The following is a 26,974-nucleotide window of genomic DNA, read 5'->3' on the forward strand; positions in this document are numbered from 1 at the left end:
ACTTCTGGATTCTTCCCTCCTCCACCCCTCCATTACTCCAGTCAATCCAACTAACAAACTCACATATCCGCGCCTCAAATTAACTCATAATAATACTAAAACTGTACTCATATTTCCGTATACTAATCCACCACTAATTCCTTTTGGGTTCTGGAGTAGAGTGCTACTCGCCAAAAAGCGCTTTGACGCCTCGTCAGGGGTAGTAAGAGCTATATAAATACTATTACAATACAATACCATACAATACCTTGGCCCTCATGCACTGCTTCAGACCTCAAATATTGAAACTCTTATGACATGTTCTGTGACATCATTGATAACATCACTGATTAAGTCTAAAATAACTAAATTGATGACAACACTGCGGATGGCAGTACATGAGTTATAGTTACTTCAGTTAACCATAACTAATGAATTTCAGTGTTTTTTAGTTTAAAACATTACATTTTAACTGATATTTTCCCCTAAATATAATGTTACTTTAATCTTTGTTTTTTCAGTGAGTATAGAGGAAGAGAGGAACATAGAGGTAGATCAATAGATACATTTATACGGGATAAAGTACCCCATGCAGTACATAATAAGGATACTGCAAGTCACCCGAGGTGTTCCATGACCATATAGAGGAACGAAGCCAAAGAATTAATAAAAGATAATTTGTTATTTTCAAGGTATTTTTAGCTCTTTAGGATGGCCAAATTTACAAATGGCAGGATGAGTGTGGGACGCCAAGGGACTGACTGTATTCAAGTGTTCCAGGATCCCAACTGTATGTGACTGATTTCTTTATGTGTTAGATGCATGACCTCTTGGTCATTAAATGGCCACCTTGTCTTCCTTAAACAGAGAAATGTCTACAATTTTACAGAAACTCGGAGCACTCGAAAGGAAGTCCACGCTGTATTTATTTGTATTTGATTTTCATTCAATCAAAGCACCAGTGCCCATGTCCGTATCCTTAGTCAGTAAACAAAATCAGAGTAGTGAAGCCTCCCAAGAAAATACAAAGTTCATTAATGAAGGTGGCTGGGAATGACGGCGCACTCACTCACTGACTCTGTATCTGAAAGTCTGATCGTAAAAGTCCAGTGCTCCAGAAGAGAGGAAGATCCATCTTGCCTTCCTTAAACAGAAGGCTGAGTTTGCCCGGGTTGAAGGTAGTTCTCGGAGAGTATTGGGGTATCATCATGTGGCAGTTCCGGTCTGTTCTGGTAATAGAAGGTCGAGTTGGCAACCTTTGCTCAGGTGATAATTCTCTGCTCGGATAGCCATAGACTCTGTAAGAACAGGAAGAGGGCGCTGTGCCATTGCCTTTTGCACTGACCTTTTAAAACTCGTCCTGCCATGTTAAGGGATTTAAACATCATATTGTCGATAACTAATAATCCCTCTCGGTCTCCCGCTCATCTGCTGCCCCCATTCGCCACCGTTTCTCACAGTGTCTTTAAAATGTCCCTCGGCGCACAAAGGCTCCGAGGGATTTGCACACAGCCGCCAGAGCTTTCCTGAAAAGTCAAACGCAGAGTTTAATGAAAAAAAAATGTCTCGGGCAGCTGCAGAAAGAATCCGAGAATGCGAGCAGGGAAGAATTCTATGGATTTAAGGCTCATTGTAAGCCACCATACCTGGGTCAGACTAGTAACAGGCAATGATTGGTACAGGCCCTCTTTCTCATATTGCAGACACTGCTTTCTGTTTAGCTAAAGGATTGTATGTTTTCATAGGTGGGACATGGTCTGCACTGAAAAACTCCCTGCGTCATCAAGGCTTAATGATGACAGATTCCGACCTTTTATAAACTGTACATAAAGGAAAATGCAAAGCATAATCCCCGCCAGCGCCTTTTTTTCAGTTCTCAGTTAGAGACAGTTCGTTCACGGCTCGCACAATGTACAGCACAATGGATTACGCCCGCCATGATACACTCCTGTTAGACTGACGTGTCCCTGCGCCAGTGGTAATTGGAAGTTAGAAGCGAGGCGGGCGCTGTCAATTACCTCCCGTCCCTCCCTCGCCTTCCTTTTAAACCAATGAGGCCTCCCGCCTCCCCCTAGACCCTCCCTTCTCCTTTTAAACCCCCCCCCCCCACCCTTACCTCCTCCTGTTTCTTTCGTCTAGCCCATGCTAGACGTTTTTTTTTTCTTTCCCTTACCTGCACGGCGGGCCTGGAGGTCTTCGTTAAAGGTGCTCCTCGGGGTGCGGAGCTCCACGAGGAGTACGGCAGCTGACCGCGTTGGTAGGAGAGCAGCTGGGCTGCTCAGAACTACGTGGAATGAGGGGCAGCCGACGGGGTCGACCAGCCCTTTGTGGCTGGGGCTTTTATTTCCGGGTTACCACGCTGCTGAGCAGCGAGGAGCTGCGAGATGGCGATTTTTGGGCTGAGATGCCGGGAATCGACTGGTAGGACGGGCGTTCTGCCCGCAGTTTTATTGTTTGGCCAGGAATGTTTGACCTTTTTGGGGATTGGTTTATTTCTAGGGGGCAGGTCCTAGTCACTATATATGGGGAGTGATTGGGATGTAAGACAGTGTTTATTGGATAGTCATGCCGAAGGTTCAGGCAAAGAGGCGTAGGATTGTCTCATCTTCCTCCTCTGAGGAGGAGGGTGCTGCTGGAGTTTCCACTCCTGGGGGCTCACAGTTACAGGATAGGGGCACTCCCCTCATGTCCAGGGAGGAGGTGCAGAAGATGATTGAAGTGGCTGTTACCAGGGCTCTTCAAGTAGGGGTGACCAGGGCTGGTCACTCTAGGATTTCTCATTCATCGGCTGCTACAAGGAAGTCCTCGTCAGACAGTGAGGGTGATGAGGCTCCATCTACGTCATCTGGGGGTAAATATCTGTCCAGAGAGGAAATGTGGGAGGTGATGGCACATGTTCGGGACAATTTGGGTTTCCCAGTGTTTCATCCTTCAAGCTCGGATTCTCACTTATTTCCTCAATATCAGACCCCTTCCAAGTTTGCCATGCCTTTCCAGGGACCTGTGAAGGATATGGTGTTTCGTGAATGGAAAGATGTGGATAAAGCTCAGGTTCCACGATTTCTGCAGAAACTGTATTTACTTGAGGGTGAGGATGTATTACCTCCTTCGGTCCGCCTGGATTCAATTTTAGCTACCCTGATTGGTAAAACGGCGGTAAATCCGGAGGATTGTGTGCCTACGGATGCCACGGATCGTAAAGTGGATTCAGGTCTTAAAAGGGCATTTGCCGGTGAGAATCTGGCACTAAGGGCAGGTATATATTCTGCTTATGCAGCTCAGTCGTTGGTGCAAGACTTTGATAAGCTGGCGGTGGCTGTTCAGGAAGGTGCAGAATGTTCAGAGCTCCTGGCTGTTATGGAGCAACAGGCCAGATTGTTGGCGGATGTTTCTTCGGATGTGGTCTGTACTTCAGCGCTGGCCTCTGGGGATTTGATTGGGGCTCGTAGGTCCCTCTGGTTACGTTCCTGGAAGGCTGACCCAGGGGAGAAGGCGGCCTTGCTGAGACTGCTGTTTGAAAGTCGTAACTTGTTTGGAGAGCAATTGCCATCCATGCTTTCCAAGGCGTTTAAGGAACGGAAACATGCCTTACCTTATAAAGGGGGTTCTACTTCTAATAAAGGGTGGAAGAAGCATTCCCGATCTTCTCCGAATAGGGAGGCCAAATCCTTTTCATTTAGGAAACGGCGTTTTCAGCCACGTTTTTCTCCTAAGAAGGCTGCTCCTGCGACCCGAGGTGGTTTCAAGAAGGGGTCCTGACAATCACTGTGGGCCTGGCATAGGGCCGGTTGGGGGAAGGCTGAGTCACTTTCTTTCAGCTTGGGAGGAAAGTATCAACGATCGTTGGGTGCTAGACATTGTGGCCAATGGTTATGTCATCGATTTTGTGAGGGTTCCTCCAGATTCAGGGGTGCGTCCCACCCCTCTGCCTTCAGGGGGGTCAAGGAGAAGGGCATTATTGGACGGAGTAAGGGACTTGTTGGTCAAGGGGGCCATTTCCCGAGTTCCACTGAAAGAAAGGGGTCGGGGAACTTATTCGGTCCTCTTTCTTGTGCAGAAAGTTTCAGGGGGTTTTCGACCAGTGCTCAATCTGAAGGAGGTGAATACTTGGATCAGGACAGTGCATTTCCGCATGCTGTCTCTTCAGACTATCTTTCCATTGGTCAGGCAAGGGGACTTTCTTGTGTCACTGGACCTGCAGGATGCTTACCTGCATGTGCCTGTGGCAAGATCTTCTCAGAGGTTCCTGAGGTTTGCCGTGGATCAAGAACACTACCAGTTTTGCGTTCTTCCTTTCGGTCTGAAATCTTCTCCTCGGATTTTCACAAAGGTGCTGGCCCCCCTGGTGGCGTTGCTACATGCAGAAGGGGTGTTTATTCATCCATATCTGGACGACATTTTAATTCATGCCCAGTCACAGGTCCTGTTGCAGAGACAGGTGGACCAAGTTCTGGGGGTCCTGCAAAACCACGGGTTTTTAATCAATTGGGAGAAATCAGATTTAGTTCCGTCCCAGGATCTGGTTTTTCTGGGGGCTCGGTTTCAGACTCTTCTAGGATTGGTATCGGTATCAGAGAAGAGGTTGGGTGTACTCCAGACCTTGGTCAGGAAGGTTGTATTACTGACTGCGCCACGAGCTCTTCTTTGGTTGCGACTGCAGGGTCATTTGGCATCGGTGATATTTCTGGTTCCTTGGGCGCGTTTCCATCTCCTATGCCTGATGACGTGGTTCTTAAAAAGGTGGACTCCGGGGTCCGGTTCTCTGAAGGACAGGGTTCCGGGGTCCAGATTGATTCGCAGGGAGTTGCAATGGTGGTTGGATGCAGATCATCTTCGGGTAGGGGTTTCTTTATCTCCTCTGAGGCCCGTGGTGGTGACTACGGATGCCAGCCTCTCCGGTTGGGGTGCGTGGACAGGGTCGGCTCAGGTTCAGGTGTTTTGGTCACCTCGGGAGGCGAGTCGGTCATCGAATTGGCGCGAATTGAGAGCGGTCTTTTTGGCTCTGGTCCATTTCCAGGGGTCCCTGAGGGGGACGGCGGTTCTTATTCGGACGGACAACTTAGTGGCCAAAGCTTATGTCAACCGACAAGGAGGGACCAGGTCAAGGGCTCTGTTCAGTCTAGCCAAGGAGATTTTTGTGTGGGTTCAGGAGTGGGTTCCTTCTCTCAGGGCTACGTACATTCGGGGGGTGGTCAATGTTCGGGCGGATCTTCTAAGCAGGGTGATTCATTCGTCTCAACTTTTCTCCCTCCGGAAGTCTCTGTTTCTGCATCTGGTTCGGCTTTGGGGGCTTCCAGTGTTGGATGTGTTTGCGTCCGCAGAAAATGCGAAGTTGGATCGCTTCTGCTCCCGGTTTCGGTGTCCCCAGGCCTGGGAGGTGGACGGGATGTCATGTCCTTGGCCGAGGGGTCTGTTGTATGCATTCCCTCCGTTTCAACTTCTCAGGGCTTTTCTGTTGAGAGAGAGGGATCTGGGCTCCAGGGTTATCCTGATTGCACCTCTTTGGCCGAGAGCGAATTGGTTCCCGTTGTTACGGCTGATGGCAGAAGGGAGGATGTGGCCTCTGCCTCTTTGTCCATCCCCCCTGGAGTTTCCCTGCCTCTCAGTGGTGTCATTGAGGAGGTTGCACTTGACGGCCTGGAAGTTGAACGGCGGGGCTTGACGGGTCTGGGGGTACCTGTAGCGTTGAGTTCTACATTATTGGCTTCCAGGTGGCGTTCCACTTTACTTTCCTATGGTAGACAGTGGCGGGTTTTTTCTTCTTGGTGTTTGAATCATGAGTTGGATCCTACCTGCGCGTCTATCTTTGAGGTGATGCAGTTCCTACAGGACGGCGCACAATTGGGTTTGTCAGTAGCATCTCTGAGGGTACAGTGGGCGGCGATTCAGGCATTCAGAGGTCCGTGGCGGAATCTTCAGGATGAAGGGCACCTGATGCCTAGATTCTTTCAGGGTCTGGTTAATTTGTTTCCTCGCCCAGTACGTTCCTTTCCTTCCTGGGATCTTTCTTTGGTTTTGGATGTTTTGACAGAGGCCCCGTTTGAGCCACTGGGGGACTGTGATTTACGCCATCTGTCTTTGAAGACGTTCTTTTTGGTAGCCATTACTTCGGCTCGTCGGTTAGGGGAGTTGGGGGCATTGGCCTGTTCCTTTCCTTTTTGTAAGGTTTTTCCCGATCGGGTAGTTCTGGTTCCGGTTCCTTCCTTTATTCCGAAGGTCAATTCTTCATTCCATTCCCGTCAGGAGGTTATCCTTCCTTCATTTTGTCCTGATCCCTCCTCAAAGGAAGAGGTCCGTTTGCATTCGTTGGATGTACGCAGGGCTTTATTGGAGTACCTGCGGGTGGTGGCTTCTTTTCGTAAGGGGGATTAGCTTTTTGTGAATTTCGGTCCGGCACGTAAAGGTGAGAAACCTTCCACGGCTTCCTTGAGTCGGTGGGTGAGATCTTTGATTCTGTTGGCCTATTCCTTGAAAGGGGTAGTGCCGCCTCAAGGGATTCAGGGTCAGTCTAGCAGAGGTATGGCGGCTACAGTGGCAGAACTACAAGGGACCTCCGTGGTGGAAATTTGCAGGGCCGCCACTTGGGCTTCACCTTTGACGTTTGTGCGTCATTATAGGCTATCGGACTTGGGTAGTTTGGAGTCGGTATTAGGTCACCGGGTCTTATCCTCTATGAGGTAATAGGGGTAGGGTGTTTGGTGTCCTTGGGGCAGGATATGAATAAAGGTTCTTGCAACTCAGTGTCCGTCTCCTGTGTTTTTCTTGCTATGTCTCATTGGTTTAAAAGGAAGGCGAGGGAGGGACGGGAGGTAATGCGTCCATTTTCTTACGATAATGGCATTACTCCTAGTCCTACTCCCTCGCCTTCCTTTTCCGTTCCCTCCCGCCCTCCCGGTACGGACTGTCCGAGTTGCTGCTTGGGCTTGGTTTTTGTACAGGAGGAGGTAAGGGTGGGGGGGGAGTTTAAAAGGGGAAGGGAGGGTCTAGGGGGAGGCGGGAGGCCTCATTGGTTTAAAAGGAAGGCGAGGGAGTAGGACTAGGAGTAATGCCATTATCGTAAGAAAATGGAGGCATTACAGCGTGAGATGTCTGCGATTCCAGTGGTTTTACAATCCTGAGGCACAACTGTAACCGTTTTAGCTCTGATTTTCAGTGAATTTAAATGTTTTTTTGTTATACACTCTATTCCACACCAACACTGGGGTAGCCATCGAGCTTTGCCTGTGTCCAAACACCCAACCCGCTACAGAAGGCCAGGCTCCACAGGGCACAGCATTCAGCTGTGTTCGGAGCACTGGTTGGCTGCAGGTCCTGACCTATAGGCAAGGTCTGCATTCAAACCACTCTTTAGTGTCAAACCAACACTATGAATAGACAAAGGTCTCAGCTGGCCTAACTCTACTGACCCACGTCTTTTGGCTATATACAGGAGGGGCTTATTATAATACCCACTGACCATTTATAGTTAAGATCACATTTCTGAAGGAATAACTTTGGCGCTGTGACAAATTTTAACAAAAAATTCCTCAAAACACAGTCTTAGACACTCCAGCTCCTTCATGGAAAGTTTTTGGGGGATCCGTCCAGGCATTTATATGGGGGGAGTGGTGTTAGGAGGGAATGAGGTGGGCACCAAAATGCGTATTCACCTTGCAATTTTCAATAGTAAAATTGAATAGGGATTCAGAAGAAATTGCTGAATGACTTACACCACATTTGGTTTGGTGTTTTTTACCAGCAAATGCCCGAATTTATCTTTGACTTTGTCACTGTTTGTTTTATGTTTTTTTAAAACTTTGTTCTTGTGAGAGCGGAAGACCGCCATATTGCAAGTACTGGGAAGGCACCTGCAGAACACAGCCAAGTTACCATTCGGCCCGACACCTCAGAGGGGCGGGCGCGGCTGGCTGCAGCCATCTCCAGGCCGGCGGTCAGGCAGTATCCCACGACCACATTAAGAGGTTGCACATAACCAGGGTTTCCAGGGTGGATCCACCGCCACCAAAAGCCTGGCAGAAACAAACAATATAAAGGGTTACACCCGCCTTCTGGAACACAGGCACGTCCATAGGCGCCATGGCACGCAAATTGCGGCTCCTCCCAATGCTCTACCTGGCCATGCAACTCCTGGACCAGTGACTGCGATCAAGATACCAACCGTAAGTACACCAGCCTAGCATACAGTGGAGGGAGCAACGTATGTACACACACACTTCACATACACGAACAGGAAGCCACACAGACATGCAAACAAACACCTGTACCAACACACACACACACACACACATACACACATGCATACACGCTAATACCCACTACCACCACCCATACATGTAGAAGGAAAGACAGGACTAGATAGGTATCATCAATTCCAATGGTGTTGTGGCGCAGATATACTATAAATGGTAAAATCAGGAATAAAACTATGTACACACAAGCCCAAGGGCCAGCCCAAAACTCACACAGTACCCCAAGCACACAGGGCACAAGGTGACACCCCAACTTGACTTCCGACTGCAAAGTGCAGGTCTCCACACAACAGGGGCATTAATGAGGTATGCAGGCACCTGAGGGGTGAAGGGGGTGAGCTTAGAGGGGGGGGCCTTAGGTCTGTGCTTAAAGGGGGGATCCTTGGCTTGCCCTTAGCAGGGTTTGATTAGCTGGGGGAGTTGGGCTTGGCCTTGGAACTGGAGGGACTGGGCTTGGCCTTGGAAATGGAGGGAGGGGTCTTGGCCTTGGAAGTGAAGGGAGTGGGATTGGCCTTGGAAGTGGAGGGAATGGGCATGGGCTTGGGCTTGGCAGGAGGAGCTTTGGAGATGATGGGGCAGAAGTGGCAGGACGTGAAGGGGCATGGCGAGGGGCAGTGGAGGACTGGGAGGTGGAAGGCAGGGGCCTTGGAAGGGAACAGGGCAATGGGGGAACAGGGACTGGGGTAGTGGTGGGGAACAGGGAAAACCTTTTGAGGAAATGTTTTTTGGGGACACAAGGGAGGTCAAGGTAAGGACGTTTGGGAGTGGAAGGAGTGGGTATGGTTGTGAGGTGTGTACGGGGAGGTGCCTTGGGTGCAGGTGCATGGGTGGATAAAATGTGTGTGCTGGGGGACTGTTGGGTGGGTGAGGGCAGGTGTTTAGATGTACTGGGAGGAGGTAGGGAGGAGATGCAGGGAGATGGAAGGGGGGGACGTGTGAGTATATTTTGGGGTTGTGTCTGCAGGTAGGGTGGATGTACTGCATGTGAGTGTGTTGACTGTCGTGATGTCTGCTCCAGTGGTGTATGGAGTGCACAAATGGGGGTCAGACAATGTGGTGACGGTGGCAGTGAGGGCATATGTGGCAATATCAGAGACTGATGTGGTGTGAGTGGTGTACTGACTGTGAGGGGGAAGGTGGTGGGGGAGTCGGTAAAGGGTGTGGATGTTGTCATGCCTGTATGTGTCTGTTGTGTGTGCATGGCAGTGGTTGCATTTGTGGTGCTTATGTCTGTCCTTGCATACCGTGTGTGTTGATATGGAGGCATGTGGGTCAGTAGGTGTGACTTGGATGGGTGAAGGGAGAGGGATGTGGGTATGGGAACAGGTACCTGGAGGGGGGATGGAAGAAGAAGGGACGCTGGCTTCCGTCAAGGAGGAAGTCAGAGCCTGAAACAATCTCTGTAGGACACACAAGGCACTGTGAATGTCTTCCAGGAACGCATTGGTCTGTTGCATCTGGGATTCTAGTCCCTGGATGGCATTCACGATAGTTGTCTGCTCCACAGAGATGGACCTCAGGAGGTCAGTAGCCTCCTCATTGACAGCAGCAAGGCTGACTAGGGCAGGGGCAGCGATGCCTGTAGTGAAGGAGATGTCCACCCTCTTGGGTGAGCGGGTACGGGCAACTGGATGGGGCTACAGGAAGGGTAGTGCTGGTAAGGGGAGTGGTAGACAAGGATGGTGCTGGGGTGGTCCCAGATTGGTCCACCACTGACAGGGAGCCGCCATCGGAGGAGGAATCAGAAGATGGTGTGGTCGATCCTGTCTCCCCCGTGGCACTCGCCCTCCATCCCACTGGTCCCCTCGGCTCCGCTGGTGTCAGCCTCCAAGGTCCCATGGGCTGCAGCTTCCCCACTCTCCAGTACCCCTTCTCCTTTGCCAGATGATGCTGATGCACACAAAGACAGAGGAGGACAGGGAGGGAGAGAGAGAGAAAGAGCGACAGGGTGCAATCGGTCAATGCCAGCACAACAGTAACACAGGGTAGAACATCAACATTTGATGCCATGCATGATACACTATGCCTATTTCTGCACATCCTACAACTAGAGAACACCGTGGGGGAAACCACAACAATATACATGTCAACCACTGATCTGACTGATACAAACATGTACATCAGGAGTGGCATACCCGCCACACCTGTCCAGTACCTGCCCACTTCCCGTGGCCGTTGAGACAGGCATGTAATGGACTGCACTCCCAACAGAATCCTGCATGGCTAGTTGGCAGGCCTACTTGGTTTTTGTTAATTAGCACTGTGACCACTTGGCGCACCCTACCCCGCTACACATTCAGTGCCTGCCAACTGATTGAGGTACTGGGATCCACCCCTGGCACAGTGTTTGTCATGGACTAATTACAATGGTCTGACACCCCAGGTGCAATCATCCTGTTGCCATGAGCTGGCAAGCACATCTAGCTAGTAGGCGACCACCCAGTTTCAACATTGGAGGAAGCTGCCCCAATACCACTGACTGCATGGCATTACCCACACCTGTGATGCCAATCCTGCCCAGATGGACACTTCCCATAGTGGACATCATTGTACCAAGCACCCACACCACAGCTACCCAGTGGTGCCCACCCAGAGCCACTATGGCAACACATGTAGCAAGTGAGAGTGGGTACCTACCCCCATGTGGCTGCTGTGCTGCCCTCAAACACCCATCCACCTCAGGGTAGGCCACCACCAATATGTGGGCCACAAGGGGGGTCAGGGTCCGACGGACACCCCTCACTCGTTGGGAGGACGTCCCCAGCTGGGCCTCCGCTGTTTCCGGGCACAGCGTCTCAGGTCCTCTTACCGCTTTCTGCAGTGGGTGCTCGGCCGGGCATGGACTTCTAGGGTCCACTCTAGCTTGGTGATGGCATGCCAAATCCCCTTCTTCTGATGGGCGCTGACCTGCATGGGTGACATCGACAGAAGGATACAATCATGTAGATTAGCATCCCTGGGAAAGCAGTGGACAGCACACATCACACTTCCACACCCACACGTCGTCACCCAAAATAGCATTAGGCCCCTCACCCATGTCCATGCTCCAGACACACTGCCACCTACCAAGGCCTCCATCCCTATGCGCACAACTCACATACAGGACAATGACATTGAGCTCACCTGCTACTCTGGTGCCCCATACAACTCTCCATACAGGGCCAAGACCCCATCCACAGCCGCTCCAACTCTTCCTGGGTGAAGGCTGGGGTCCTATGTCCTGCAGGGCGTGATATATTGGCTAGGATAGGTCTTCAGTGCACATGAAATGCAGGTCACGGCCGCCGCAGACATCACCGTCACCTCCAGCGGCGATCACCATTGGCATCTGCCTCCTATAGGCAACAGTGTTAACCAATGGTTAGTTGCACGGCAGTCATGACCGCCTACCACCATGACGTGTTATGCTGGCGGGATGACCTCACTTTTACCTGTCTCATGCATGCAGGACAGGCGGCTGCCATTTTACTTGTCCAATGTGTGTTGTGAGTGAAATGTTAGTGCATCATGTGTGACATTTGGTGATCTGTGGCCATATCAACATTGTCTACACAGTCTATGGTGCACAACACAATACCCACTCTCTCCTGTTCCCAGGCAAGATGTAAGATTGAGGAGGAGGAATGCACCAGTGTACAAGCCCCTAGTCAACCTTGCCATCCTGGAGGAGTGTCACGCCATTCACATCTATTGCCTGAACTGTGAGACCATAATGGAACTAGTGGCCCAGTTGGAACAGGATTTGTTACCTGCCATTCGTCATCCCAATGCCATCCCTCCCACAGTGCAGGTGTTGTCAGTCCTCTACTACCTTGCCTCAGGCTCCTTCCAGATCACAGTGGACCTGGCAGCAGGGGTGTCACAGCTCATGTTTAGCAACCTCCTGAGGAATGTACTATGTTCCCTGTTGAAACATCTGGGCAGCTACATCCGGTTCCCCCAATGTGCAGAATTCCCCACTGTCAAGGCTGCGTTCTATGGAGTGCACACGTCCCTCATGCCATTGGGGCCATTGATGGCACCCACATTGCCCTGGTCCCACCCAGGAGGAGCAAACAGGTCTATAGGAACCGCAAAATATTCCATCCGGTTAATGTGCAGCTGGTGTGTCTCGTGGACTAATGCATCTCCCAGGTGATGGCCAGGCTCCAGGCTCTGTGCATGATTCCTTCATCGTGCAGAGAAGCAGCATCCCCACACATGATGGCACCACTTACAAGGGACCGGGCTTGGTTCATCGGTATGTACACCTGCATATGTGTGCCCCACAGCTCTCTGCACTCTTGTGTCCCTGCCCTATTGCCCTCCCAGTCTTGACATGCCTCTTACCTCTGTGCATACATGTGACTGTCTCTCCCAACCTGCCTGGCTCCTGACACCCTTTAGGCATCCAACTTCAGATACAGAGGACCATTACAATGAGGCCCATGGTCATACCAGATGCGTCATTGAGAGGTGCTTTGGCCTGCTGAAGGTCAGATTCCGGTGTCTGCATATCTCCAGGGGTGCCCTGCTCTACAACCCACAGAAGGTGTGCCAGATCATTGTGGCCTGCTGCATGCTGTACAATTTGGCCCTGAGGCATCACATCCCATTGCTGGATGCAAAGGAGGGGGTAGCTGTACCAGTGGCTGATGAAGGGGACATGAGTGATGAAACGGAGGATGATGAGGATGCAGCTGACTCCAGGGCAGAGCCGATTCAACAGTATTTTGACTGAGATGCAGGTATGTGTCAACTGTCTGGTATGTGTCCTCTACAACTGTCTGCCTCATCCCTGCCACAACCTGTTGTCTGTGACCACTGACAGTATTGGTTTCAGCTCTGCCTCTGGGTAGGTTGGCGGGGTGTCATATGTGCCCATGACTTAGGTACTCACAGTGTACAGGTCAGGCCTATAGTCAAGCAGCTGTGGTGCTGGTGCACTAGTGCCATCAACATGTATGTACAATGTTCCCTGAGCTGCCAGTTCAAGTGCTCTGCATGTGCCACACAGGGTTGTTGCATCTGTGCAGCATCTATCCTGGGAGTCGACATTGGGTGTCAGTGCTACATTGTTGTCGGTGGCTGTTGTTATGGTGTCAGGTCTGGCGCTGGGTGCTGTGGGGGTGGTACCATTGGGTTGGTATGTGTTATTTTTGTGTGTTGGTACTCGCCATATGGCTGTGGACTCGACTGTCATTTCTACCTTGGATACCTTTTCCTACAGTGCATTTGTGTTGAGTTGCCATCTGTGACTCCTACAGTGATTGTTGTCCCTGTCTTGCTCTACTTTCAGGACATTGTAGTGGTGTACTCTGGTCCCTGCCTGACCTGTTGCCTCCCTTGACACATATATCCAGCCACTGGCTGCTCCACGATCGACCTCCCTCCATTTTGCTCCCCCCTCTGTCACCTTCCCATGCATATGCTGTGTGATGGGTTGCCAGTTGCACATGTATTGGCAGTTCCATTCGTACTGATGAAAAATAATGACGTAGGCAGTAACTATGCTCAATGGTGTTTATTTGGGAGGGAGTGATGAGTGGGGTCATGGCAGCTGAGATCATCAATGTGGTGAGGCCAGCTGTGGGTAGTCCAAGTCCTGTATGCTGGCCATGGGAAAATGGAGACATGAGAGTGGACAGTGGACAGGGTGTCTCAGTCACACACAAGGGAGAATGTTCAGGAGAGGGTCACTTCCTGGCGGTGGCCATGGTCTTGGCATCATGTCCAGGCTGGATGTCTAATTGGACGCCCTCGCTTGCATGGGGTTCCTCAGCTACAGGGGTAGGGCTGCTGGAGTCCTGTGGGTTCTGCTTCTGGCGTGGGTGCTTCTGGTGTGACATGTTGTGGGTTGGGTGTGTGGTGTGCGTGTCGGGTGAAGTGTGGGGTGTGTTGTGATGTGGGGCTGCTTGTGGGTGCTGGTGGGCTGTGGTGTTAATTTGTACAATGTGTGCTGTGTGATTGTTTTTGTTGTCTTTGAGGTGTGCTTTGTGTCAAGTGTGTCTGCTCGTAGTTGTCGATAGGGATTGTGGGTGGGTTATATGGTGGCATGTGCAGGTGTGCATGGTGTGTGTATGAGTTTTAGGTGTAGAATATTCGAGCTGGCCTATGTGGTGTTAACTACTTTTGGCAGTGCCTTTTTGTACCACCTCGGTGCGAACCACCAACGTTTACAACCATGCATGTCCCACTGTGCTGAAGGTTGCCTCTAAGTATGACTGTCGGAATGGTGTCGGTGTGGCGGGGCCGGCAGTTGATCAGTCACTCTTTCACCGTGGGTTGGACTGGTAGTGTTGATTTTGTGTCTGTTTTTGGGTGGTTTCTGTTTTGTGACTCATAATCTGGCGGTCGCTATACCGCCACCACTGGCAGTATGGTGGCGCCATTTCACATGGTGGTCTTGCCCGAAAACCGCCAAACTTGTAATGAGGGCCTTTGTGTGAGGTTATGCCCATTGTGAAAGGGCACAATGGCATCACAGTGAAAATAGGTAATGGCTGAAGGTGGCTGGCCCTTTACTCTATGCTGTAAGCTGTAGTGGGTGGAATACAAAGACACAGACACAGAAACAGAACAGACCAATGGATGAAGAGGACTGGCAAAAACTCGTATTAGTATTTGTAATATGCACATAGGTTTAGTAAAAGCAAAGAGTCTTGGCTAAGGCCAAGGCTGTAAGCAACAGGGGTTTGGCCACTCCCTAGGTGTCGGACACTCATGACAAAGTGGATACAGTACCTGGCCACACGACTGAAGGCTGTGCACCTCAGGTTGTTCGGTGCCCATGGGGGTTTGGGTGCAGCCCATAGCTGGAAATCAGTCCTTGCATCCAACGCAATACTGAGCACAGACAAAAGCCATGCAGAGTAAGATTGGTTGTCCATGGGGCAATGGGCACAGGGCCTGGTCAGATGTTGGGCAGCATCAGGATTTTGGTGCTAGAGAAAAGCTGAGCACAGAGTCTGCCAGTCCTCTGGCCAGGCCCAACAGCCACCTCTGCTGTGAACCACTTTTGGCTATGTGCAGTGAGGAGTTGGCCTTAGAGCCTAGCCGCTGGCCAACTTAGGCCTTGTGCCTTATCCCTCTTGGGCAGCTAACAAAAACACACACACACACACATATAGAATAGATATAGAGATAGACAGAGACATCTTTGGCATTGGTCCAAGAATCTGCAAGAAACTTAAAAAAACGATCAGTCATCTGGGTTTGACAAGTCAACTTTTATGAATTGCAGATCTGTCCGAGGTGGTGAAGGTGGTGTAAAAAAAGCGTTTTCTCCAACTTTAATTTACTCAGAAATTTTTGCTCTCCGATACAAAAAAATTGAGTGGAACATCCCCAAAGTGGCATAAAAGAACTTTACACAAGGAAGTGCATGTGCTTTGTGTAAGCTCACTCAGTACAGTGGAGAGGACATTAGCATTTAGAAATTGTTTGAGGTCGGATGAAGGTTTAAAAAGTTAGAACCATCTGGACTGTTAAGCCTGGAAGTCTATGAACCCAGAACCGCAGACCAACTACGGACCAAAATGTTAAAATTAAACAAATATTATTGAATGAGGCCGCTTTTCCTCTGTGACCGATAGACCAGTGTTTGGCAGAAAATGGTGTGGCCAGCATCACAGAACTCAATTCCTAAAACATAAATATTACAGAGTGGGTCGATGGAGCATACCCTGACCTCCTTACATCAAACTTTTTCTTTAAGTACATTCTGTTGCTGGGTTTGCAGAGCTCGATGCAGGGTTTGCGTACCACAGAGAGGCTCCAAGGTCTGTTACCCCGGCAGGTGTGCAAATCCCTGGCATGGACTCCTTGACCCACGTTGGAACTTTCATATGGTTTTCAGACATGTTACTGGGTCCTCAGACTCTGAGAGGGGTCCAATGAGGGTCCATGAATTTGTGTGAGCTTGCAGACCCCAAAGTGGGAACTGCAAACATCCCCAAAAGTACAAGATAAGGGAAGCCTGCCTCTGCTTGTACTGACAATGAAACATGCACAGCAGAGATTTACTATCTCTAGATGGTGGAGTGTCATAGCGCTAAGGACAACACAACATATAGGCGGTGATTCTAACCGCGGCGGGCGGCGGTCGCCGCCCGCCATGCAGTTACCGCCAAATGACCGCACCGCGGTCACAAGACCGCGGCGGCCATTCTGGCTTTCCCGCTGTGCTGGCGGGCAACCGCCAAAAGGCCGCCCGCCAGCACAGCGGGAAAGACCCAGCAACGATGAAGCCGGCTCTGAATGGAGCCGGCGGAGTTGCTGGAGTGCGACGGGTGCAGTAGCACCCGTCGCGAATTTCAGTGTCTGCTAGGCAGACACTGAAATTCTTTTTGGGGCCCTCTTACGGGGGCCCCTGCAGTGCCCATGCCAGGGTCCCCGCGGCATCCCCTACCGCCATCCTGTAACAGAATCCCCATGGCAGCGGAGCGCGCTCCGCCGCCATGGAGGATTCTCAAGGGCAGCGGAAAGTCGGCGGTACACCGCCGACTTTCCGTTTCTGGCCGCGGCTGAACCGCCGCGGTCAGAATGCCCAGCGGTGCACCGCCAGCCTGTTGGCGGTGCTACCGCAGTCATTCGCCCTGGCGGTTTTTACCGCCAGGGTTAGAATGACCACCATAATCCCATCTGTAAAATTCTTTGCAACATTTGTAACTGCATCTGTCACTTCAAGCTTGAGATCACAAGTCCATTTTAGCCATTGTTTTGCCCTACTCTGAGTGAGAGCATGTTTTCCTTCCAAAACGAACAAATCAATCTACAAAGAAGGTTGGCCTAGTGCGACGAATTGTTTATTTTTTCATTGCTTTCAACGTTTCATTCTTTATGCTTTTTTAATTGTTTTAATCATTTGTGTTTGTTTAATCTATGTTGTCAGGTTACAGTAACTTAAAGACAACAGTACTATTTCTTTTTGTCAATAAGCATCATATTTCCTTGTGACATCCATTAAAATGAAAAGAGCTTCTCTACTTGTTTTACATCAACCTGCCTACCAGGAAGAGTGTATGTTTCTTCATAAAATTATATGTAATGGATACTTTTTTTAAGGAAACACCTTTAATTCAAGGATATGTACAACTTGTTTAGGGGGCATGTTTTCTTTTTTGTAGTTCTTTTTATTCTTGTAGCATTCATTAGCAATAATAAAATAATCAGTGGCGGCCCGTCCTTTTGGGCGGAGGAGCCACGCCCCCCCCACCTTTTGCCCCCCATGAAGAGTGTCCGTCAGGCTGAACAAAGGTCAGCCTCACAGACACTCTTCATGTTCAGGTCAGGCAGCCAGGAGGGAGACTTGCGCGATTTGCGCAGACTCCTTGCTGCCTGAGCTGAACTTTGCTGGGCTGAGGAGATCACAGCTCCTATGGGCGTGACCTCCGCAGCCCAGCAAAGATGCCTCAAGGCCCTCCCCTGGGTGACGAGGAAAGCGTCACCAATTGACACTCTCCCTGGGCGCTTCAGTTTAAGCCCTGAAGTGCCCAGGGCAAGTGTCAATCAGTGACACTTCGTCACAGAGTGGGGTGGGGTCAGCAGTCTCACTGACCCCATCCCACTCTGTGACGAGGCTGGGACTGCTACCTTCCCTCATTGGCTGACCTAAGGTCAGCCAATGAGGGAAGGTAGCAGTCCCAACCCTCCTGGGACCTGGAGGCCGAAGGTAAGTGTGTGTGTGTGTGTGTGTGTGTGATGTTTCAAATTGAATGTTTGGAGCGTGCATGTTCGAATGGTCTGAATGTTGTTAATAGATGCAGGTGCTTGCGTGGGTGAAAGAATGAGTGTTTGTGATGTTTTAAAATGAATGTTTGGTGCGTGCGTGCATGTTTGAATGGTATGAGTGTTAATGGATGCGCGTGCGTGTCTGTGTGTGAAAGAATGAGTGTGTGTGTGTGTGTGCCCCGCCCGCCCCCCTCCCTCCTAAAGCTGCCGGCCGCCACTGAAAATAATAAAATATAACGACTACACCAGCTTGTCAAGGCCAGACCTATTGAATTTGCAGAGCCCTATTTAACAAATGTGGGTACATATTAGGCATTACATGTAAATTACACTGCCAAGGGCTCAGGTGTTGGGGCAGGAGGATTCTACTGACGTTTTGTAAATCCCCAAGAACCCTTCTGCCACTGTAGGTTATTCATCCCCTTCCTCTGCCCCAATTAGCCATCAACTTGTTGTTGGTAGTCCCGTGGCCTCCTTTGTCAAACTTCTTAAAAAGCGCTCAACAAGCCATCAAAGATCAACCTGCTGCTGCTACTGAGTGACTCCTAGCTGTCCCTTAAATTACTTCAGTTAGTGCTCACATGCCCCAATCTGTCCCGCCTATACACCCAGCTATCCCAAAATAACCCAAAACTAAACTTCAGCCAATCATACACTAATCCCCAGCCGCCCTCAGAGACCATCTGCTAGTCCTTATATACCTTTAACAAGCCTACAGAAAATTAGAGGACTTACATTCGACCCTCAGAATGCCTCAGCTAACACTAGGAGCCTAAGTGCACCTCAGTCAGATCATGCCCAGACACACGTTGCCGGTGCTCTGTCCATCAATCCACATACATTGGGCTTCAACATTCCAACACGCAGTTGTATCAAGAATATCACGGAAACAATATCCAAACACACAAATAATATTGCAGTAATAAATACCGAAATAAACCTAAACAGTGAAACCAAAAATAAAGACATACACAATATTGTTACCACATTAAACATATACAGCAATACACAAATATCAAAAAGTAATTTATTGACAACCAAAATATTGTTAATAAAATTAAAAAAAATATAGAATAAATTAAAATACACTACTTTCACATTTTTTTAAATGTAAAATAAAAATAAAAATATTGACCTTGACACACTGACAAATCAGCCTAAAACATTTTAGACAGCAGGTGAAGTGATTGGCAAACTAGTTTTGAAGATTTTGTTAAGAGTCGTCAAACGGTGCCAAAGATATTAGCAAAACAAAAAAACTTTTTCCTATGGACTCTAGAACCTAACTATAACTACCTTCTCACGAATTCTGTAACATTTGCAGTTATATTATTGATGAGAAAACTGTGCATGGCGAGGGCGTAAGTTATAATGAAATGAGAGCACACTTTTTTGGGAAGATTTCGTGAAGAGTCATCAAATGTTACCAAACATATAGCCAATTCAAAGAACACTTTTTCAATGGAAGCTAGGTCCTGACTATATATTTATATTAAGTTAAAAAAACAAAGGTTACAGGGACTTTATACTTAGGCTCTGAATTTACTTGCGCAAAACCAGAGAAATTTAGCAGTTATAGAAAGTTATTCCAAACAACTATAATTCGCAGCCTAAGGTAACTATAACCCGCGCCCTTGCCATGCACAGTTTTTTCTTCAATTATTTGACTTCTAATGGTTCATTGATATTATTATTGACGTTATAAAAGTTGTCATGAGTACTGTAATATCTGGGGTAATTAGCAGTGCCTGGCAAGTACGCGCTATGGTTACTTAAAATAACTAATTATAACTGCAAAATTTCTCTGGTTTTGTGTGAGTAAATTCAGAATCTTATCATAACATCCTTGTAACCTTTGGTTTTTAAAGTGAATTTCTAAGGTTTTTTAAATTCTATTTCCTAACTATAATGTCCCTGTAACCTTTGTTTTTTTCAGTGAATTTCTATGCTTTTTTAAAAAATGTAAAGTAATTTTCATTACTATGTTTGAATCCATCTACCTCTGTGCATGTCCCTTGGTCGTGCGCAGCAGGGTTTGGCACCAGAGCATGCGGCCAACCCCCTATAAACACCCAATCCTGCGACGTGCAGGGCCTTTGGCCATGCACGGTGGGGGTTGGCCACAGGGCTTGGCCTGCAGCCGACCCCCCTACCACCCAACCACATGCTGCATGCATCCTTTAGCCGAGCACAGCAGGAGTTGGCCACAGGACCCGTCTCTCTGAGTTTGAGAAAAGGTGTGAGAGGGTGCCTCTGGGTGTGAGAGTGGATGTCTGGGTGTGAGAGTGTGTGCGAGAGTGTGTCATTGTGCTCCAATAGATGAAAGATACAATCGCCTCCACAGAGGATTTCAAATCATTTTTCAATATGGAATCGCAGAGTAAACACACTTGCTTTGTCTTCGCCAAGCCCAGGAGTTAGGATCAGAGCTTCAGCTGGGACACCTGCTATGTTTTATTTGTAAGTGTTTCCTGTTGTGGTTTAATTTCTGTGAAATGAGCATCATGGCCAGAGAAGAAGCTCACCTACTCGTTTATCCAACAGAGGCCCAGAATTTGTACAAAATGTCTATCCAAGTGGAGCACTTCCTTCTGGTTATTTAGGGCCTCATCACTAGTTTGGCGGTCCATTGACCGCCCTGACAGTGGTGACAGTCCGACAGCTGTCGAGATGGCGGTGAGACCACCATATAATGAGTCATGGACCAAAGACTGCCGTGGTCTTGCTGGCCCCACTAGACAGCACAGACCGCCATGGTCATGAGACGTCGGCGGAGTTTATGTTGCCACATTATGAGGTTGCACACCTTCAATGTGACTGTGATGGCCCAACCACCACATCTTAGAAGACAAAAACGGGGACTATAAAGGGAGGTACTTACCTTCAGGCTGCCATACACTCCTGCTGCCACCAAGGAACCCATCACACACGTCCTGTCGCTGTTGTTGATCATAGATGGAGCAGCAAATCCACATCGCCGTGGGCTCAACAATCGTAAGTACACATACCGACTTGTGTCATTACCAGTAACAAAAGCTCATTGCGCTGTCCTTCACATCATATGGGGGTCACGCTACGGGCACCAAGTACTCTTCTCATTGTGTCCCAGGCCTGACGTAAAGATGGACCCATTCACTGCCACAATAAACCCCCTTTGGGCAGGTCACTCGCACTGCACAGCAACACTACACAAAAACACACAGCCACACATCTCAGGCACAGGGATAGTGTAGGCTATACAACATTGTCTCACACAGCACCAACACACCAACATCACATTTACAAAATACAACTCATATACTCACATTTCTCGAAGGCCATGAACTGCTTTCACATACAACACACATATGGATGGATGTGGTATAGAACACAAACACCACTCCCATGAACCAGCCCCCTGCAATGGACACACACATCACCAACACCACAGCACCATGGAAGGACAATGGCATGCACAGTAACCAGAGAGACAAATAGAAGAAGAGCACAATTCTAACAATGCCTGCAAAGTAGGGATGGGGGCATGAGGAGCACCCAGGGAAGAAGGCTGCACTGGGACACATATCACATTGCACACCCCATTACACAACATCTGCACAGAAAATGGCCCAACATGTGTCACGGGGGACAAACAGCACTAGATTCAAATGACATGCCCATCTACACAATGTAGAAACGCAAGCATACAACTCCAACTGTGTGAGACATATATCTACAGGAACTAGCTGCAAGACACACACAGCTAAATAGACACATGCACAGGCAAATGCAAACAAAGTTTGCACAACTGAACACACTCCACTGCACAAACAAAACTCAAGCTAACACACATCAGATGAACACATAAGCCACATCAGGGGGACAAGTCTAACACCATACATGATCACATTGGACAACAGAAGATTAAATACTCACCACAACAAACAGTACACAATGCCATGACACCACCATTGCATGAACACCCACATATCCATACACACAACTCATACCCTTGTCTTGGAGGAAAATGACCCTGCCCACAGAACCATATACTGCATACAAAAGCAAAAGAATCAGAGGGCAGTCTGATTCACATACAGTAGTGGGCGCACAACACTAGTCACTCAGGAAAAACATAACAGTAAAAAGGAATTGCAGGACAAAGGTGTAACTAACAAAACAACAACTGTTTGGGTTTATTAAAACCAATATAATTAGAATAAAGGCCATTATCCAGTCCATTTTTGGCCCACAATAGCACAGGTGTTGAGCCAGAACTTTCCTCCTAACTGTCATGGAACCTCCACAGGAAGGGGCATCAAGGGGGCAGGCAGGCACCTGAGGGATCATCCTTGGGGGGAGGGGGTCAGATTTGGGAGGGGTGGTTTAGACTTGGGCTTGAGAGGGTTTGTCTTCTTTTTGGGAAGGGTGGGCTTCTTCTGGAGGGAGGCATGGGTGCCTACAGGGGAGAGAAGGCCTTGGTGGTGGAAGGGATGGTCTGTGAGGTGGGTGGAGGGAACAGGCGCAAGGGCAAGGTCACACATAGAAGCTTTCTTAGGGCAATGGGGATGGTCATCAGAAGGGCGTCGGGATTTGAAAGTCGAGGGAGCAGTTGTCTGTTGTGTTGGTGTGAATGTCATGGGTGCGCGTGCTTCTGGGAGGTGTGCTTGTGTTTGGTGGGTGACTGTTAGGTGGGTGAGTGAGTGTGTATGTGTGTCTTGGGGTTCTGGGATGTGGAGGTGCTGGGGGATGGAGTGGTGGATGTGTGTGTGTCTGTTGGGGTGGTGACTGTGGATCTGCTGAATGTGGTTGATTTCTGTGTGTCTGTAGCTGTGGTGTCTGCATTGTGGTGCTTGTGGTGGATGTCTGGGGTCTGCTGTGGTGGTGTATGAGCGCATGATGAGTGTGGTGAGTATGTCACTGACTGTTGGTCTAGTGCCTGTGGGTATGCTGGATGTGGTGTGTGTGATTTTGGGAGTGGTGGGGATGTCTAGGGAAGTTGTGACTGTTGTTGTGTCTGTGGGTGGTTGTTGTTTGTTTGCATGCCGGTGTGTTTTGTGGTGCTTGTGTTTCTGTGTGCTCCTCTTGTGTGTTGATGTGGATGCATGTGGATCTGTCTGTGTGTACTGGCTAGGTAGGGGAAAGGGGGATTTTGAGTTGGAAGATGGAGGTGGAGGGGAATGGAAGGTGGGGAATGACTGGCTGCCATCAGTGTGAAGGCCAGAGCTCGAAAAGATCTCTGTAGGCCAGACATTGCACCATGAATGCCTAACAGGAATTCATTGGTCTGTTGTAGCTGACTTGCCAATCCCTAGATGGCATTCACAGTGTCTGTCTGACCCACAGAGATACTTCTCGGGAGCTTAATTGCCTCCTCTTTGAGGGCAGCAGGGGTAACAGGGGCTGGGGTGGAGGAACCTGGGCAAAGGTGACACCGACCCTCTTGGGTGAACAGGCACGGCCAACTGGGTGGGGAGCAACAAGGAGGGCGGTGTTAGAACGGGGGTAGTGGACAAAGATTGTACAGGTGGAAGCCCAGATGGGTTCACCAATACTAGGGAGTGTCCACTGGAGCAAGAATTCGATGATGATGTTGCCGTCATGGTCTCTCCCGTGGCACTCCCCTAACCCTTCAGGCCACTGGACCTTCTGTGTCCATGACTCATGACTCGAGGTTCCATGGCCAGATGCTTCCCCACTTTGCTGTGGCCCGTCTCCTTCACTTACCGGTGCAGATGCTGCAAATGCAAAGAGAAATAAGGTCATCACATGTCCATGATTAAACTTAAACAACAGCTCTGATTAGCACGCAGTACCATGATGACAAGTAGACCCCAGCAACAAACTGCACCTAAGTGGCCCATACATGTGCCATACCATATGCATGCATGCCATCTCGACTGACAACTGAAAAAAAGGAACACAAACAACTACAATTGCATGGCAAAAGTTGAGTAATCAAAATGACCATACAACCATTAGGAGACACCATCAGCCTCAAAGCTTTGCCCCATTCAGCAGACCACATTCACCTGTTGGCATACAATAGTGAGTCAATGCAAAATGCATTTCCACAAATCCCAAGCAAGGTCATACACACATCGGTTTGTCACATACATAAAAACCCAACAATGAGAACTGATGATAGAAAATCATGCCATGTTGATGACAATAGTACAATATCCTGGAGAAGGTGATGTGGAAATACCCATGCCACAATGGAAACATAACAACAATGTATACTTCACCAAGTGACATATGTCCCAATAGTCATGGAGGTAGTATTCATGCTGCTCAGATAGGCTCCACATGTGGCTTGGAAATGGATTCTAGACATCAAGGGCAATATGTTAGTGCGAGATATCCCCAAAATTCACAACACTATGAATCAGCAAGCCCCAGGGTAATCACCATTTATGTCTGGCACCCCTCACTATGACATACTCTGAGTGCATCAGCAGAAACCATTAGTCCCTTAAATGTTGGAGAGGACCCGAGATTTGCAAGTACTTGTTGAAGGCCCTCAACATGTTCGATTAGAAGCTACATCACTCTCCACATTTTTATCATGGAAACCCAGATGTCTGTCTGGGGATGAATGTCTGTTGCCAAATACATGTGATATTTACATTACTGCAAGTCACTCCATGATGCATGTAAACAGTCAGGGCACAAACCTTACCCAATACACATGTGCAGTGTATCTTTCCACCTGATGCCATATCAAGGGCACAGATATAAACATTGTGGTTTTCAACCCTATGCCTACCTGTCATGTCCCTTATTGGTACTGCAGTTGTACACGCCAAATGACATGCTGTAACGGGTGAGGGATTGTGTCAGCCAATAAATAATGGTGGCACACTCCTGTATGTGGCACTTAATGATATGTAGCCCCTTTGTAAATGTCCTAGGCCACAAACAGTGTGCCATTTGCGTTTATGTGAGGGAATACAGACAATACCCCATCAACACAGTTAGACCATGAATGAGCAGCTTGCATATGATTAATGCAGAGAAGGGGACACATGTTGACATGTAGACACTAGGAATGTTGGCAACAGTGTTGGCACAAAAATCATGTCAATGGACTTTCCCCACTTACCAAGGGAAATTAGTGATATATAGCTGCATCCAAAGAACAACGTAAGCCCTGTCACATGTATGTTGGACGTCTTCACATTACAGACTGCGGTGAGGCACCAGCACCCATCATACAATGAAGACAACTAGCCTCTGGGTGGCAGATGCCTGCATACACATTTATTCAGACACATGACAGAGGACATTGATCCATCACCTACTTACCTTTCTCCTGGAACATTTAGGAGTTGTGGTCTATTGCACAAAAATTACACCCACTACCACAATAAACAGTACTTGATAGATCAATGTTATTAAAAATGTGGTCTCTGGTTGGATGTTAGTTTGCACTCTGTCCAAGCAGGGACCCTCACTCTAGTCAGGGTAATGGAGATACACACCTATGATAACCCCTGGTCACCCCCTTGGAAGCTTAGCACAAGCAGTCAGGCTTATCTCAAAGGCAGTGTGTAAAGTATTTGTACAATCATATACAGTAACACAGTGAAAACACCACAAAAGGACTCACAAACAGTTTAGAAAAATAGCCAATATTTAGCTGATTAATACAAGACCAAAACGAAAAAAATCCAAAAAACACAAGCAAAGTTATGGATTTTCAAAGATTGAACTTGAATATAGAGCTTTAAAACACAAATGCTTCAATTTGGTGTTATCACAGCATTGTGACGGAGTTGGTCCCAAAAATCTGACGCCAATGGCACCGGTCACAGAATCACATGGACCAGCAGGTACAATACCCTTTGAAAGTGAGGAAACAAGCCGGTGCACGGAGTTGGGGAAGCAAGGTGTCGCTGGATCAGGTGCTGCGTCTGTTCAGGTGCTACGGAGCAGTGGAGCGGAGGCATCATGCAAAGCGTGAGGTCCATGCTGTCCAGAAGCGGAGATGATACAGCGTTGGTGCGAATCGTCGGTTCGTTATGATTTAGCGAGGTCGATGTAAGGAGGGTCAAGGTGCTATGGGGCGACCTCACAGGGTTGCAGTCACACCATGGGGGCTGCAGGTGCTTTGGCAGAGTTGGGTGTCACGGACATCGGTGAAACAGCACTCAGGACTCACAAAGTCACAGGACATCAGCAGTGCTGTGGTGGCGTCAGGCCTGTGATGTCAGTCAGGGTCACTGCACTCCAGCAGGGACCATAGCTCTGGGTGCAGACGGCTTTGCAGAGCCAGGCAGCAGCGGCAGTCCGGGCCTCGTCCGGCATAGGTGCACTCGGTTTTTCTTGGTTTTTAACCAGCTTTCACTCCCAAGGGCCCAGAAACTGGAATAGACACTACCTGAAAAGTTAGATTCCACAGAAAGTGAATCCAGAGGATGGTAGGTAAAGTCTTTGCTGTACCTGAGACTTCTTAACAGGAGACAAGCTCAGTCCAAGCCCTTGGAGAAACTTCACAAACAAGATACACTGCAAAGTCCAGTCTTTGTCCTCTCTAAGACAGAAGCTGCAACTGCAGGCCAACCCAGCAAAGCACACACAGCTAAGGGGCAGTACTCCTCCTCCAGCTTTTCAGCTCTTCTCCTTGTAAGAAGTTCCTCTTGATCCAGAAGTGTTCTAAAAGTCTGGGGGTTTGGGTCCTCTACTTATACCCATTTCTGCCTTTGAAGTAGGCAAACATCAAAGGAAAGTGTCTGTTGTTTATAAGGATCCTGCCTTGCCCAGGCCTGGCCTCAGACACACATCAGGGGTTTGGAGACTACATTGTGTGAGGACAGGCATAGTCCTTTCAGGTGCAGGTCCTCCCTACTTTAACCCAGGAGACTCATCAGGATATCAGCTCCTTTTGTGTCACTGTCTAGAGGGAATTCACAAACAGCCCAACTGTCAGTCTGACCCCTATGTGGATTCCACAAACAGGCAGAGGCACAAAAAGGTTAAACAAAAAAAAAAACACTTTCTAAAAGGGGCATTTTCAAACAGACATCTGAAAACCAACTTTACCAATAGATGTA

At 48.8% G+C, this 26,974-nt stretch overlaps 1 long non-coding RNA gene across 3 annotated transcripts in view; it reads right to left on the reverse strand.

Moving 5' to 3' along the window:
* LOC138259309 (uncharacterized) overlaps positions 1-26,974 on the reverse strand; it is a 1,077,686-nt gene that overhangs the window by 205,882 nt on the left and 844,830 nt on the right. Inside the window, exon 1 of one of the 3 annotated variants that reach the window (XR_011198706.1) lies at positions 1,053-1,938. The exons of 1 other annotated variant lie outside the window; for it this stretch is intronic. This is a non-coding gene — a long non-coding RNA (uncharacterized lncRNA). Of the gene's footprint in view, positions 1-1,048; positions 1,939-26,974 lie in introns of those variants that run through there. One more of the 3 variants, XR_011198705.1, reaches the window with a different exon arrangement.

The sequence above is a fragment of the Pleurodeles waltl genome, chromosome 9 (assembly GCF_031143425.1).
Source record: "Pleurodeles waltl isolate 20211129_DDA chromosome 9, aPleWal1.hap1.20221129, whole genome shotgun sequence".
In the NCBI taxonomy this organism is placed as follows: Eukaryota; Metazoa; Chordata; class Amphibia; order Caudata; family Salamandridae; genus Pleurodeles; species Pleurodeles waltl.